General features: G+C 34.0%; 1 protein-coding gene across 6 annotated transcripts in view; it reads right to left on the bottom strand.

Annotated features, from left to right (window-relative positions):
- The window catches only part of Eml4 (EMAP like 4), a 150,881-nt gene that overhangs the window by 90,511 nt on the left and 45,478 nt on the right, over window positions 1-14,892 (bottom strand). The gene's annotated exons all lie outside the window — the stretch shown is intronic.

Consider the following 14,892-nt stretch of genomic DNA (forward strand, 5'->3'; position numbering starts at 1 on the left):
TTTCTTTTTAAGCCCAAGTAGTATTCTGGTGTATAAACCTCCAACGTTTTCTTTATCTATCATCTGTTGATGGGCAGTTAAGATGATTTCATATCTTGGCTAGCTGCTGTCAATACTGAAATGAACATGGGAGTATAGATCTCTTTCTGACATACTGATTTCATATCCTTAGATACATATTTAGTGGGCTCACATGATAACCTTATTTTTTCAGGAACTTTCATATTGCTTTCCATAATGGTTAACAAAGGTGAGATTTTTGTCTTATTTTGTTTTTTTAAAGACATGATCTCACTATTTAATTCAGGCTGGGACTCATGTCATGGCAATCATCCTGCCTCAGCCTCCTGAGTGCAGGAATTACAGGCATGTACTACTATGCCTAGCTTAAAAGTTGTATTTTTATACAACTGTTACCCATTGAAGGTCAAGTGCTATGTCTGAGAATAATTTATTTGCATCTTTATTTCTGAATTTAAACATATCTGGAAAATCTAAAAGATTAATTCTACTTTAAGACTCTCAGGCAAAAAAACAAAACAAAACAAACAAAAAAAAACCAACCCAAACAAACTCTCAGACCAAGAAAAAAATTGACAAGCATATCTTTCTAATTTACTTACAAATGTGCCTTACAATAATTGTGCATTAGCACTGCGACACACGCTAAGCAACATACTACCGTACTATAAAGGTACAATTAACATAGTTATACAATTAGAAAGTCACACAAGCTATGAAGGGCCCAGGAAAGACAGAAGCCAGTGTGGCCCTCCCGTGAGTTGGCAGCAGCCATGCTGGGTCTGGGAGAAGTACAAGAAGCCAACCTGCCCTTCTCTCAAGTTGCACACAGCAGGCAGGGCCTGGAAGGGAAAAGGAATTCGCCCTTCCCATCAGTGCATGGGCTGGGAATCAAACTTTGCAGGCCTAAGCCTGAGCATCGATTAGGAGGACGACAATATGTAATACAGCAAATGAGGGATTTCCTTCTGTCTTGTTTTTGAAATCCAACACTGTTCTCACTGTTTAGTTTTGTTCTCATTGTTTGTTTTATTTAATGTTCTATTTGATTGGTTTTACTCTGTCTTGTTTTATTTGATTTTACTATGCCTGATGCTATGAAAAACTATTGTGAAGATAACAAAGATATATTATGGTAGCCATTATTGATTTCCTATTATCCTGTTTTGAAGTTCTGTACCACTTTCACTGTTTTGATTGGCTTTATTCTGTTGTATTTTGTTATTTTCTTTATAGTTAAAAATATACAATTAGAGCTCACTTATCATTAAATACCACTATTTAAAAATAAAACAAAATTTTAGATTTCTATATATTTATACAATGGTCAACTTGTTTGGCACTGCATTAAATCCCAGGACATAAATTCATATTCAGAGAGAGAGAGAGAGAGAGAGAGAGAGAGAGAGAGAGAGAGAGAGAGAGAGAGAGAGAGAGGAGAGAGGAGAGAGGAGAGAAGAGAGAGAGACAGAGAAAAAAGAAATTCACATTCTATGTCAAAAGCAAAATTTTAAGAAATTTCTATTAAATTGAGAAAAGATTAAATACATAAGAAATACGCAAATATTGTTTGTAAGCCAAGAAGAAAAGACATCAATCCAACAGAAAAAAGTAAAAAAAAAAAAATCTATGAACAGACAAACCTGTTTCTGAGAGGGGAGGTGGCTCAATCTTACTATTACGGACATGCAAATGGAGTAGTCTTGGAAGCACGCTAAAGTTAACACTCCATACATTGTATGATTCCATTTATGTGAAATGTCTATACTAGGCAGAATCTATGACAGCAAGGAGATGAGTGGCTGCTAGGAATGTAGGGAGGGGAATGAGGGGTGCCTGTGAGAGGACACAGGCTTTACTAGGGTGATGAAAACTTCTAAGATTGACTGTTGTATAGTTTATAAACATACTAAAAATCACTGAGTTATGTTTTTTTAAATGGATAAATTCTATGTTCTGTGCATTATATCAAAATCAATACACCAAAACTACATTCAGTGAGCAACAAAACTTCCCTACCCTAAAAGATAAATTCTCTCAGAAAGTATAAACAAAATTTAAAATTTCTCAAAGGTGTGACTAAAAGGAGACCTCAGAAAACATTTATTGGGTATTCAACAGAAGTATAAGAATCACCTAAATGAGTATAAATGAGAGAAAACAACTTTTTTATAACATAGCCTAGTGAAGTACTTAAGAGATTAGTAGTAACTCATATTTACTTAAATTGTCCAAAGAGTGATAAAATGTAACAGCCTTTGTAAAAAAATAAAAAAGGTACTACTTATTCCATCTAAAAGTTTTTTGGAGGGGAGGTACCAGGGATTAAACTCACAACCTCATGCTTGCCATGCAGGTGCTTGTACTGCTGAACTAAATCCTTGGCCCTAGATGTTTTAGTAAGGCTGCTTTTTATGTACTTTGTACTATGAGGGATCTAAACTAAATAGCAACAAATTCCTCATTCTGTCCTCTTGTCACACAGACAGACCAGAAACAGTTATACCCTGTAAGCAAAGAGAAGAAAGATGCCTGGTTACAATACAATTTGCAACCTGTCGCTGCTGACATTTAAGATCTCCTAAAAGTGTACCAAAACAAATTGCTAACATAATGATTAAATTTTAGCCCCTTTAAAGCATTTTTCACAGATGTAAATGACTTTAGCTTCCAGCTTATTTATTAGAATAATATTTTATGTTCAAACTAAGAAGAATAGTAAATCCTGGCTGGGATATTAGAATACAGGTACTTTTATTGGTACACATGTAAACTGATACAAACTTTACTAACAGTAACCTATAATAACTACTAACACAAAAAGTACAAATATATACCTTAAACCCAACAATGTATACAGCAGGGAGGAGAGTATAAAAAACCTAAAAATTGCCGGGTATGGTGGTTCATGCCTGTAATCCCAGCACTTGGGAGGCTGAGGCAGGAGGATCGTTGCAAGTTCAAGACCAGCCTGGGCTACAAAGTGAGCTCAAGGCCAGCCTGAACTGCATAGAGACCCTGACTCAAAAAAGACCAAAACAAACAAACAAAAAAACCCTAAAAGTTTAACAAACTGTAATAGAGTGAATGAAATATGGCTTCTAAGTATGAAATGGTATGCAGTTATTAAAGGAATGTTACAGGTTTACCAATGTAGAAAGCTACCGGTAATCAGTGGGTAAGTGAAGAAAGCTGGTTTCTAGTAAGTAATATATATTCAGTATATTTTTGTGTCCTGTTTTTTAAAAATAAATTACAAAATGATTATGCATATGAAGAGTTGGCAAAGTTTCTGGAAAGAACTATACAGTACATATTTCAGGATTCAGAAGCCAAAATGTCTCCATCCCAACTACTGAACTATGCAGCTACAGCACAAAAGCAGCCACATACAGTAACTGTGCAAATAATCATGGCTGTATTTCAATAGAATCTTATTTATGCACAGTGAAATTAGAATTTAACCTAACTTTAATATGTCATGAAAATTATTCTCATTTTTTTCAACCTTTAAATATTAAAAACGTTGGTTCACAGAAAATAAAACATAAAGTATTTAGTATGGGCAACAGTTTTGTCATCCTGATACAGACAGATACAAACTAAACTGTTAACAAGGATTATCTTGTGTAGTTTGTTTTCTTTTCTTTTTTGGGGGGAGGGGGTCTGACCAGGTATTATTGATACATTTTAGATAATAACCACATTCATCATAGACAATTTGTTTCCCTCATTCTCTATTCTCTATTCAACCCCACTTGCCCTCCCCATTTATAAAAGCTTTGCTTCCATTTTTTCCTTTTCTTTTTAATTTTACCTTCTTTCCTCCTCAAAGTTTAATTTCTTAAAATAAGAAAGTATTTTATTTTAAAATACTCTATTTTTCCATAGCTACAGAAGATAAGGAGAGAAGACAATTTTAAATTTTTATTTAGAGAGGGAAAAAAAATGAAGACGACCTGGGGTACAGCTCAGTGCAAAGGCCTTGAGTTCAATCCCCAGTACTAAATTTTTATTTAGCTCCCAAATAGGGTAGCTGGCATCTTCTGATACTTGTTTTGGAGATTAATATGATTGCTTAGTTATAAGGGTTCTCAAATCCTGAAAAAAAAATATTACATGTGTGCATGCCATCTTGTGTGTTCTTGTTACAATGCAACTGACAGGCATTTTTTCACCAAAAAAATCAATTTTGTGTTTCTTGCTTTTGTATTGGAGTAGGGAGCTTGTGATTGTTTCAAAGTATAACAACAACAAAAAAATGATGCTTATAGATGTGGTTTCTGAGAGTAGGCTATAAAAAGTATATAGCTTTGCTGTAGGGGAAACCAGCCACAAGGCTGTAAGAAACCTCACACCAGCCAACCCAAGAAGGACTTGGGTGAAGAGGAAAAGTAGCTTCACCAGGAGCCAGCATCAACAACCAGAGGGATGAGTAGGTAAACCTTCAGATGACTGTGTCCAACTGCCTTCCATCCTCTTGCCAAAGCCTCAGACAACTCATAGCAAGGACGCATTCCTCACCTTGCACCTGCCCTATCTTAAACCCCAATCCACAGACTCCATCATTGTATCTGGTTACTTTAAACCACAAAATTTTAGAGTACACTGTCACGCAGCCATAGTAACAGCAACAGGTAGGTGAACAACAGATAGCAAATGAGACAAGTCTATTCTCACTTTTATTTTTGTGGTAGCAATCTTAGTTCAGTAACATTAAAGACATTAAAAATGTTAAAAAAACTATCATTCACAGATTATTTACATAAAAACCCCAAAATACAGACTATTTATTACAACTAAAAAGTGAGTTAAGCAAGTTTGACAAAAGCAAATAAATTTACAAAAATTACTATTTTCTCATATCAGCTACAGAAAGAGTATTTTAAGAGAGATAATATTTATTGTAGTACTAAAAAAACAGTATTATATCTAAGAATAAAAGTAAAAATGTTCAAGACCTTTATAAGTAAAACTATAAAAACTTACTAAGGAAAACTAAAAGCTTAAATAATTAGACTAAAATACAATACAATGTTTATGAATTGAAGACAGTGAAATGTTGGTACTTTTCTCCAAATTAACTTAGAGATTTAACACAACATAAAAAAAATTCCAATGTGTTGCATAAATTTGTATGGAATTTGATTATGATGGTTCAAAATCTTACATGGAAAAGTAGTCAAAAGTAACTAAAACTCTCTTTGGTCTTCCAGATATCAAGATTTACTATGAAATTGTGCTTATTAAGACAAAGGCAGACAATGTGATTGAAAAAAGAATCCAAAAATAAACACACATCCACCAGTCAAAAATGGCACTTTAGCATGAGCAGGGCCTTGAGTTCCATTGCCAGCTCCTAACAAATGGGAACTTTACAGAATACGATAGCCAAATGGCAATAGACATACGAAAAGGAATGCAATCTTTCCTAATTTTTTTAAAAAAAAATTTGAGATAGGGTCTCACAAGAGCTCAGCCCAGGCTTGAACTTGCAATCCTCCTGCCTCAGCCTTCCAGAGGGCTAGATTACAGGAATGTGCCACCACATATGGCCTGGACAAGACAATTTCTTATCTAACCTGGTATTTTTAAATCTTTGTTTTCTGTGAAGAAATATTTTTAAATCACATGTCTGTTTTGAGAAAATTAGATAATATAACAAATCTAATTAACAGGGTATAGGTACTTGGCAATATACTGCAATACATTGACAGTAAATGAAACAGCGTCAACATCAGCCCTCGACAGTGTGGAATGCTCACTCTCCATACGGGAGAGATGACTATCTGACACAGTAAGAGTGCATGTTACCATTTCCACGCAACTTGGACTTTCCTTCAGTTTGTTTTTAAAGAACATTTAAAAATTCAAATACTTTTCCTACATTATCAATAAATCTGAAACACCTTACTCTCAAGATCACTGTGCTAGAGAAGAGGAGCAAGGCGGCCAGATCAAATAAGCAATGTAAGCACCTCACCTCTGTGGCTCAATGGAGTATGAAGTAAATGTGAAGGATGGTTTGAGGCAGTGACATTACAGGCAGGACAAGACAAGAAGTCCTGAGAACCATACATATTAGAAGGTCGCTTAAATAAAGCAATGGCCACACCAAGGAAAAAATGGATATACTTAATCTAGCCACCAGTGGGAAGATATTTAAATTAAAAAGGTGTTCTGGGCACCTCCATGTAGCCTCCAATACCTAGAGAATGAGCTGTACAAGATGACTGAGTAGTGGTGGAAGAGAAAATATTTAAATGTTTTACTTTTAAACCTAAAGGCAGCAATATAGCAAATGGGTAAAATTACCCTCTCCCCTTCCCACTATCTCTACCAGCATCCCTTATCTAAAGATACCCAAAACCACTGTTCCCAAGTGAAAAGTAATGTTTAATATGGACAATATGTGTAACATGATACTTTCAGTTGTAATGTGACCGGTGTGCATTATGTATGAATACAAGCACTTAGAGAACTTTGCTACTTTGAATAACTGTATCACACACTATGAGTAAAAATGATCTTATTACTGAAAGATACTTCAAAACAAATCTTCGAAACACTTCTTCCAGTGTCCACCCAAACTGCCACCCTTAAGATTCCTATCACAAATTTTAATGCTGATCTAGCATCAAAATAAAACTATAAGCATATCTACAAACCTTTCGATTTTTAAAAAAGCTTTATAGCAAAGGCTAGGGATGTTGATTAGTGGCCGAATGCTTGCCCAGTATGTGCGAGGGCCTGGGTTCAATCTTTTTTTACATTTTTTACATTTTAACAAAGAAAAGAAAAATGTACCTAGTCGCTTCGAATGTAGAAACTAAAGCTAAAGATATAAAGAACTTGGAAATTTTAAGAAAAGGTTTATCGTTTCAAAGACATCTATTTCCTTATCAAAGGGGCTCTTCTTCATGACGCTGTCTCTACTACAATTAATCAATTAAAGGTCTACACTAAAACTTCAGAATGCACATTTCTATGCTCACTGTTCATTCTCAAGCACCTGAGTCACCGGTGTATAAATTATACAACTGACGTAACAGGCAACAAAGCTAAATTTTGGAGAACATACCATAGCAAATATTTGTTAATTACACTGATATTAAAATTTTTCACTGACTTTGGAAAAAAATAAAGATAAGCAACTACTGTATTACTGCCAGACATCCAAAGATCAAGTATTTGTGTGGTTAAAGCACAGCATCGTCGGTACTCAAAGGAGCAGCCATGTACTCCCATTATGAAATTTTATCATGTCATGTGGATTAGGAGCTAATACAGTGCTGAAGTAAATATTATGAGGCATATTTAATTCTCCTTTCTTCCACTTTTATATTTTCTCTAGACATGGTCAACAAAATCCACACACATGAGAGATCCAAAGACTAGTAAATCTCAAGTACAGAACACCTGGGATATTCGAGAGCCCACTTTGTAGAGCACTATGTCACCTGCTAGGTCTACCCAGAATGACTCAGATATACAATTTCAGGATCAATTTAACATTGCACAAATGTGTTTTATTTTTGAGTCAAAGTCTCTATGCAGTTCAGACTAGCCTTTAACTTGCAGCAATCATTCTGTCTCAACCTAGTGAGTGCTGGGATTAGAGATGTGGATCACCTCACCTAGCTGTTTTTTCAAAAGTGAGACAATCTGAGACCAAATTCCCAATGTCTTCTCCAAAACAAATCTACATCTTCGAAAGTCACATCCAGTCCAAACCATTTTTTTCCAGGGAGGTTATAATATTTGTTGATGGATCTGATACTAGGACATATTCTAAAGACAGTGTAGTTCAAATTATCTAAATTCTCATTAAAACAATCAAAATGTGCACACAATATACAAACAAACACAGTCTAAAAGAATATTTTAAGAATTCCCAGAGAGCATCTTTTTCATGGGCAGAAAGTTCTGTTTCATTCTATATTATAGAAATATTTTAATTCAAGCATAGCAAGGCCTAAAAGACAAATGTTTATGGTTTCAAGCATCTAAAGTTACTAAATGAAAAGTAGCAGCCATCTGTTTCTCACAGAGTGCCAAAAACAAGAAAGGTACTCAATCTATAACATGAAACATTTAGGTTAGGCAAGACTTGCTTTTTAGTTCAAATAAGAATCAGTCTCCTTAAGAACTGCTATCTGTGAAAAATCTTTTAATAAGGATTTTATTAAACAAGAGACTCAAATGCCTGGTGGATTATGTATAATTCTAAGGAGGATTCAATTAAATTGTCTTGTACAAGATTATGTAACCCTAAAATTATAGAATTCAATTTGTTTGAATAAACCTCTTTAATTAGCTAATTACATTCAAGCTAGGAGAAAAATTTGAGACTACCATTTATGTGAATATTAGCAAGTGGTAATGAACTGGTTATAGCTTTTTAGGGCTCAAACACTAGGGTTATTTGAATAAAATGTGACTAAAGTTCATAGAGAATACAACATACCTACCAAGCTTTTTTGTACTCGACACCACAGATTTCTAATATGCCTAAAAGTGCAGGTAAACTGTAAATAGAAAATTTAGGGCCAGGGATATAGCTCAGTGGCACAGCGTTTGCCTGGCTAGCGCAAGATGCTGAGTTCCATCCCTGGTACCAAAAAAAGTTTATTTTTTTTACTAAGTCCAACTATGAAAGTAACTGTCAGAATACTGATTAATGAAAGCTTAATTAGCAAAGATATTTTATTACAGCTGTAATTATTTTTCTGAACCTCCTTAGTTGCTCTGGGTGCAATTTCAAAGTCAACCAGGAATAAAGTTGTCCTTTATTCCTTCAATAACAGTACTTAGTTGTTCTGACATTTCATGTTTCTACTTGGTTTAATGTGAGTCAGAGGAGTTGCACAAAACCAATTTTAAACAATAAACATTATTTCATTTGGTTTAGTAGGTTTTCTAATTAGAAAGCAATTTAATTATCTTACAGTGGTATGGTTAAAAATGGAGACCCAGTCATTCAGGGAAATATTAAAGGCTCACAGATTATCAGGCTGTAATAATAAGAAACTTTATAATTACAGATATACTACTAGTAAGTATAAAAATATACGAAGTAGCAAACAGTAAGAAACATTAATGAGATTATGCTAAGACTGTGAATTGTGAATGATTCTTATTTTATAAAATGGTTTTTCTTCTTTTTACAAAGACATTAATGAAAGTATAAGAAGAAAGAGTTATGGAAAACTAAAAATTTGGCTGAGTATGTGATGAATAAAGCAAGTTGTACAGTTCCCAACGGATGAGTTCTCAGAAAATAAACAGCTATAAAGATTCCTTATATTTTCAGACTACCCTTTAACCCCTTAACCAGTCCAATTATTTAAATAGAGGATGATCACAATTTATGTGTTTTGGTTAAATTTTATAAGGTAACAGGAAATATTAAAGGACAATTTTATCAAGTTTATTCAATAATTTTTCTGTGTACAGTATATTTTAAAACATTCAACGTATAATGGGAATGCAACATTACAATCTGGACAGTAGTATGTAGTCTCTGAATTTTTTGCATTGTTGTTTTTCTTTGAACAACACACTTTACACTGCTGTGCTGGCCTTTCATCTTTTTCTATGGGTGGTATCATTTCAATAAAATGCTTACCCACTAAGTGTGTCTGTGAATACGTCAATGATGGAAGGCCTGGCCGATGTTTTACTATCTTGCATTTTTCAATTATCTATTAGACCTAATCTAAATTGTTAAGGATCTTATCATTAATTACATTGCTACCTATGGATTTTCTTCTTTCTTTCTTTTCTTTTCTTTTGTTGATGATACTGGGGATTGAACTCGAAACCTCATGCTTGCCAGGCAGGCGCTTACACCACTGAGCTAAATCCTCAGCCCCTGACCTAATCTAAATTGTAAAAGACTTGTTGAACTCCCTTGTTTTGAATAATTAACAAACGAGTTCCATATTGTTTGGTCCACAAGGTGCATAAATATTTTGTAATGTTTTCCTCACTTTTGGGTTACAGATAGCTTGTTAAATGTTGGTCAACCTTGTCAACAACACTCATAAAATTATTATGATCATTGACTATGACTAGGATTTTTAATGTTTCATTTCTTCTTGCAAGTTCTATCTACATTATGAGTAGCTGACAATAAATAGATTATCTTTTTGGTCTTTCCAAGTCATAACACAGACTTTTCCTCTCTGACATGCTAACATTTCTCCCTTTTTCAGTTTTTTGGGCACTTCCATTTCGTACTGTAAAAGAATATATCACTGAGTTCTGCAGAAATATAAAAATTATATCTAATGTACTTACAGTAAATTTTTATAGAATGTAGCACAAAATTATGGGCTACTTTTCACAAATAAAATAAGCATGAATTAGTAAAAGAAAATAACGAACTTACTAGATTTCACCAGAAGCAAACAAAGGCAAATATAATGTTCCAAATAAAGAAGTATTTAAAAAATACTCAAGATGGGGCTGGGGATTTAGCTCAGCAGCACAAGCACCTTCCTTGCAAGTGTGTAGTCCTGAGTTCAATCCCTGGTACCAATAAAAAAACCCGAAAAAGACAAAAAAAAAAAAAAATACTCAAGATAAAATGAATGAACAGATTAACAAATGTATCTCTTGCAAATAAGAATACACTAGTTGAAATGACCCTTGCCTAGTAATGCTCAGGATAAACTGTTATGTGGTTAAAATTTGGAAGGAAAAGCTATTTTTGAAGTTAGTTTTTAAGTAAAAAGTAATTTAAATTTAAAAGTTCTGAATGTCTGCAACTTGTTTTTAATTAAGCAGAAAATAAGGCAGATTGATGACATACATATATGGAAACAAGTAAAATAAAATGTTAATTACTGAATCTAAGTTGCAGTAGGCATTTAGGTATTTACTATAAGATTCTTTCATATTTTCTACTTAGTAAATAGTTTCCATTATAAAAGACCTAGACCTGAGACATTTCAAGGGACAGTATCAATAAATTTGCAGAGTACTCCAGTAGCTTTTAGAGTGGCGCAAAAGAAACAAGTAGTTGAATTTTATGATTAAAATAAGTAGTTGAATTAAAAAGATATGCACACCATTCTGTTTTTGAAATGTTTTGCATCTACTAAGCAGAATTTTCTCTCTGGAATGAACCACATCAACCAGCAGCTATGCCCTTCGTCCTCTCCTGTGTATGTGGGCTAATTTGGGACTTACTTTTTGAATATAGGTTGTATAATACCCAAAATGGGATGTGAATAAGTCTTATAGATGCTGAGGGTTTGGTTTTCTGGAGTATTTGCTCCAGGAGCACAGAGTTGCCATTTATGAAGCCCAAATATCCTTGAACGACCATGACAGAGACCATATACACAAGCTTGGTATGACAGTTCCAAGCTAAGCCTGCTAGCCATTCTGGCCAATGTACCAGACTGTTAATGCAATTCTATGATCTTCATATTGAATATCACCAAGTAAACTTTAAAGAATTTTCTAGTCAAACCTTGTCCAAATTCCTGACTCACAATGTGAGAAATAACATGACTACTGTCTTGAGCCATTTTTAAAAAACTAGGTCAACAAGGCTGGGGATTTAGCTCAGCAGCATAAGTGCCTGCCTTGCAAGCAGGCAGTCATGAGTTTGATCCCTGGTACCAATAAAAAAAAAAAAAAAGAAAAGAAAAAAAACTAGGTCAATAGGCATATATATATTAAACAGTGAGTATTTAGCCCCAAACTTTTAAGGTAATTCATCAATGAATTGAAGAATAAAATTTTAAAAACTCTCAATTCTAGACTAAGCAAGTGAGAAATAAAAGTAAAAGAAAAGGCTGTTGAGAATAAATCCTTTAGCAATAAAAACTAAACATCACATAACAATCTCTTTACTAAACCATTATATTTTTACATTTTGGATAATATTTACACAAGAATACATGTGACAGATGTAATTTTTGCTACCTAAGTTCATAGTGAACATACTGACTAGCATTCTGTAGCTGATCTTTCACCCAAGTCGCTGTCTTTAAATAAAGTTAGTAGTGGGATTGGGGATTTAGCTCAGTGGCACAAGTACCTGCCTGGCATGCATGAGGTCATGACTTCGATTCCCAGTGCCAAAAATAAAAATTAGTAAGTAAATAAATAGAGAAATGACTGATTCTAAATGATTTTGAGCATTTACAATTTCATTAACTTCTCTTTTGTATGTTCTACATTCCATAATATTCAATGTAGACAATAAAGCAAAATTCTATTACTACACACACAAAAATCCTACACATTGTTTATAAATTATAATGGTGCAAGATAATCTTAAATTACACAATCTTAAATAACACAATCATCAGTATCTTAAAAACTAGTTTTAGGAAAATGTAAAAGCATCTTTTAACCAGCTGTAAAATATGAAAAACTGTTGTATGTTTTCTAAACATGAAAATTTAGAAGGTATTATATTAAATTAGCATCCTTCATTTTTTCATGGAGTTAAAATTATCAAAATACTCCTTTCTTCTAGCCAAAGCAGGAAAGTAAGATTTCTAAGTCTGTTGAAAGGAAAAAAGTGAAAAATTGGGCCAACTTAAAGTTGAAGCACCTATTTATAATTTGAACTCTCATTTAAACTATATAAAAGTATTAACTGCAAAGATTCGATTGCTACAGATTAAAAAAGTACCAGAAGTTTTTAACTTTAATGCAGCTCCATTTATCTTTTATTTTCCCTTCATAGTTAGTCCAACAGGAGATTGGGAGAGATGACTCACTCAAAATAATTCTAAGTATGAAAATACATTGCATTCAATATGGTAAAATGTAACTCTCTACTCCTTTAGTGTGAGGTGTGACTATGATTTTTCCCTACTATATGAAATAGGGGTGGGAAAAATAACTTTATGAAAGAAAAACCTGACCAACACTACTTTAGCAGAGTAATCAAGGTTAATCCTACTAAGTCATGGTGAGCGCACACACCTCTTGATACGAGGTGGTAAGAATGGCATTTTATGACCTTCCTCTCTCAAAGCCACAACTCCCCAAACTAATTTGGGTTAATTATGGGGGAAAAAGGGACACATTCCAGTTGAAGGACAGTCATGGGACACCTGACCAATACTTCTCAAAAACAAGGAAAATCTGAGAAAACTGTCACAGCCAAGAGCGAGCCTAAGAACTCACAAGGGAACAGAATCTTGGAACAAGAAAAAAGTATGGAGTAGAGCTCAGCGATAGGCTTTGAGGTTAATCATCATCACAAACAAAAACAAAACAAAAGTGAAACAAAAAAAGATGAAATAATAAAAAGCCTATAAAGTATGAAGAGTCTTTCCAATTAAAAAGACTAATCAAGGTTACATTACTTTATCTTCATCTATAAAATGAAAAGAATATGTGCACAACACAAGACTGCTGTTAAAATTAGATCATGAGGATCTGCTTTATAAATGAGTGCTCTATACTGATGTTAGTCAACACGAGAAGGAATGTAGTATGTTCACTTGGGAAATAGATGGGTGCTGAAGGAAAGTTCAAGTACTCTCTACTTTGTGGTATCTGTGTAAGAGGAAAAAGACCAAAAATCCCACTTATTAAAGAGTGAACAAATGAACTGAAAATTACTTCATGTTTTGAAATCATTATCCCTCACCCCACTATGTAAAGCCTTAAGTTTATAAATAACTGCTTTAGGTACCATCATAATATTAAGTGATTACAGTTTTTGAGAACTGGGGCTTGAACCCTGGACGTTCACGTTGAAGTGCATCCCAGCCCTTTTCCAATTTTCTGTCTTGAGATAGGGTCTTACTAAGTTGCCCAGGCTGGGCTCTCCCTTGTGAGTCTGCTGCCTCATCCTCCCAGTATGATGGCACCACAATGCATGTGCTGTCATACTTAGCTGGTCTTGGTTTGTTGGTTTTTGTAGTTTCTTGTTACCTTCATAGTTAGACCATAATAAAGATATATGCTTTAATTATTAAGAAAAAGGTTAAACTAAACTGTAGTATTACTATACAAGCCAGGATTGGTAGTTATTTATGGAGGGAAGAGTCTGTAATTGGAATGGGAATATGTAGTTTCTGAAACCACTGACAAAGTTCTATTTGTTTTTCTAGATTGTGGTCATAAGAATCATTTGTAGGATAATGGATGCATTTTGAGACCGTAATTTTATGTGAAATAAATCAGACATACAAGTTTAAATAGGACACGATTTCTTTCACATGAGAAACCCAAAATGTAAGTAAACAGCAAAATAAAAAAATAGATAATAGGAATAGGGAGACAGATCTTTCTCAAAGGAGAGGGGACCAAGAGATGGAGGAGAAAGGGGAAGGGAAGAGAAAGGGAATGAAAAAAGAAATCAAGACGGGGGGTAATAACTCAGCAGTGTAAGCGCACGCCTGACAAGGGCAAGGTCCCAAGTTTGATTCCCAGTACAAAAAAAAAAAAGAGTCAAGATGTGTTTTGTACACGGACCAACTCCATACAAGGAATGTAAACATTATATATAACAAACATGTACCAATAAAGAAAATAATCTGAAAATAAAGAATGTCCAAACCATAGTAACTAAGTTGTACATTTCTTTATGTGTTTTCTGTATCTGTAAAGAAAATATTTAGCCATTACAAATACAAAAACCCTTAAGTATAAACCTTAGTTCTTTGATTATAAACCTACACACAAAATCTAAATCTTTTTTAACAACTGGTTCTTAATGTCATGAGGCAAACTTACTCAGGTTTCAAAGCAGATGCGAAATGAAAATAACAAAGTTTACCTCAAAATCCGATACTACTAAGGTTAGTACTATCTACTAACCTTATATTCTTAAGCAAATCAGCATCCTCTACTCAGAACATGTAAGATCTCCCTCCCGGGGTAACCAAG

The sequence above is a fragment of the Cavia porcellus genome, unplaced genomic scaffold, assembly GCF_034190915.1.
Source record: "Cavia porcellus strain 051 isolate PalLab524CR breed Dunkin Hartley unplaced genomic scaffold, mCavPor4.1 scaffold_1, whole genome shotgun sequence".
In the NCBI taxonomy this organism is placed as follows: domain Eukaryota; kingdom Metazoa; phylum Chordata; class Mammalia; order Rodentia; family Caviidae; genus Cavia; species Cavia porcellus.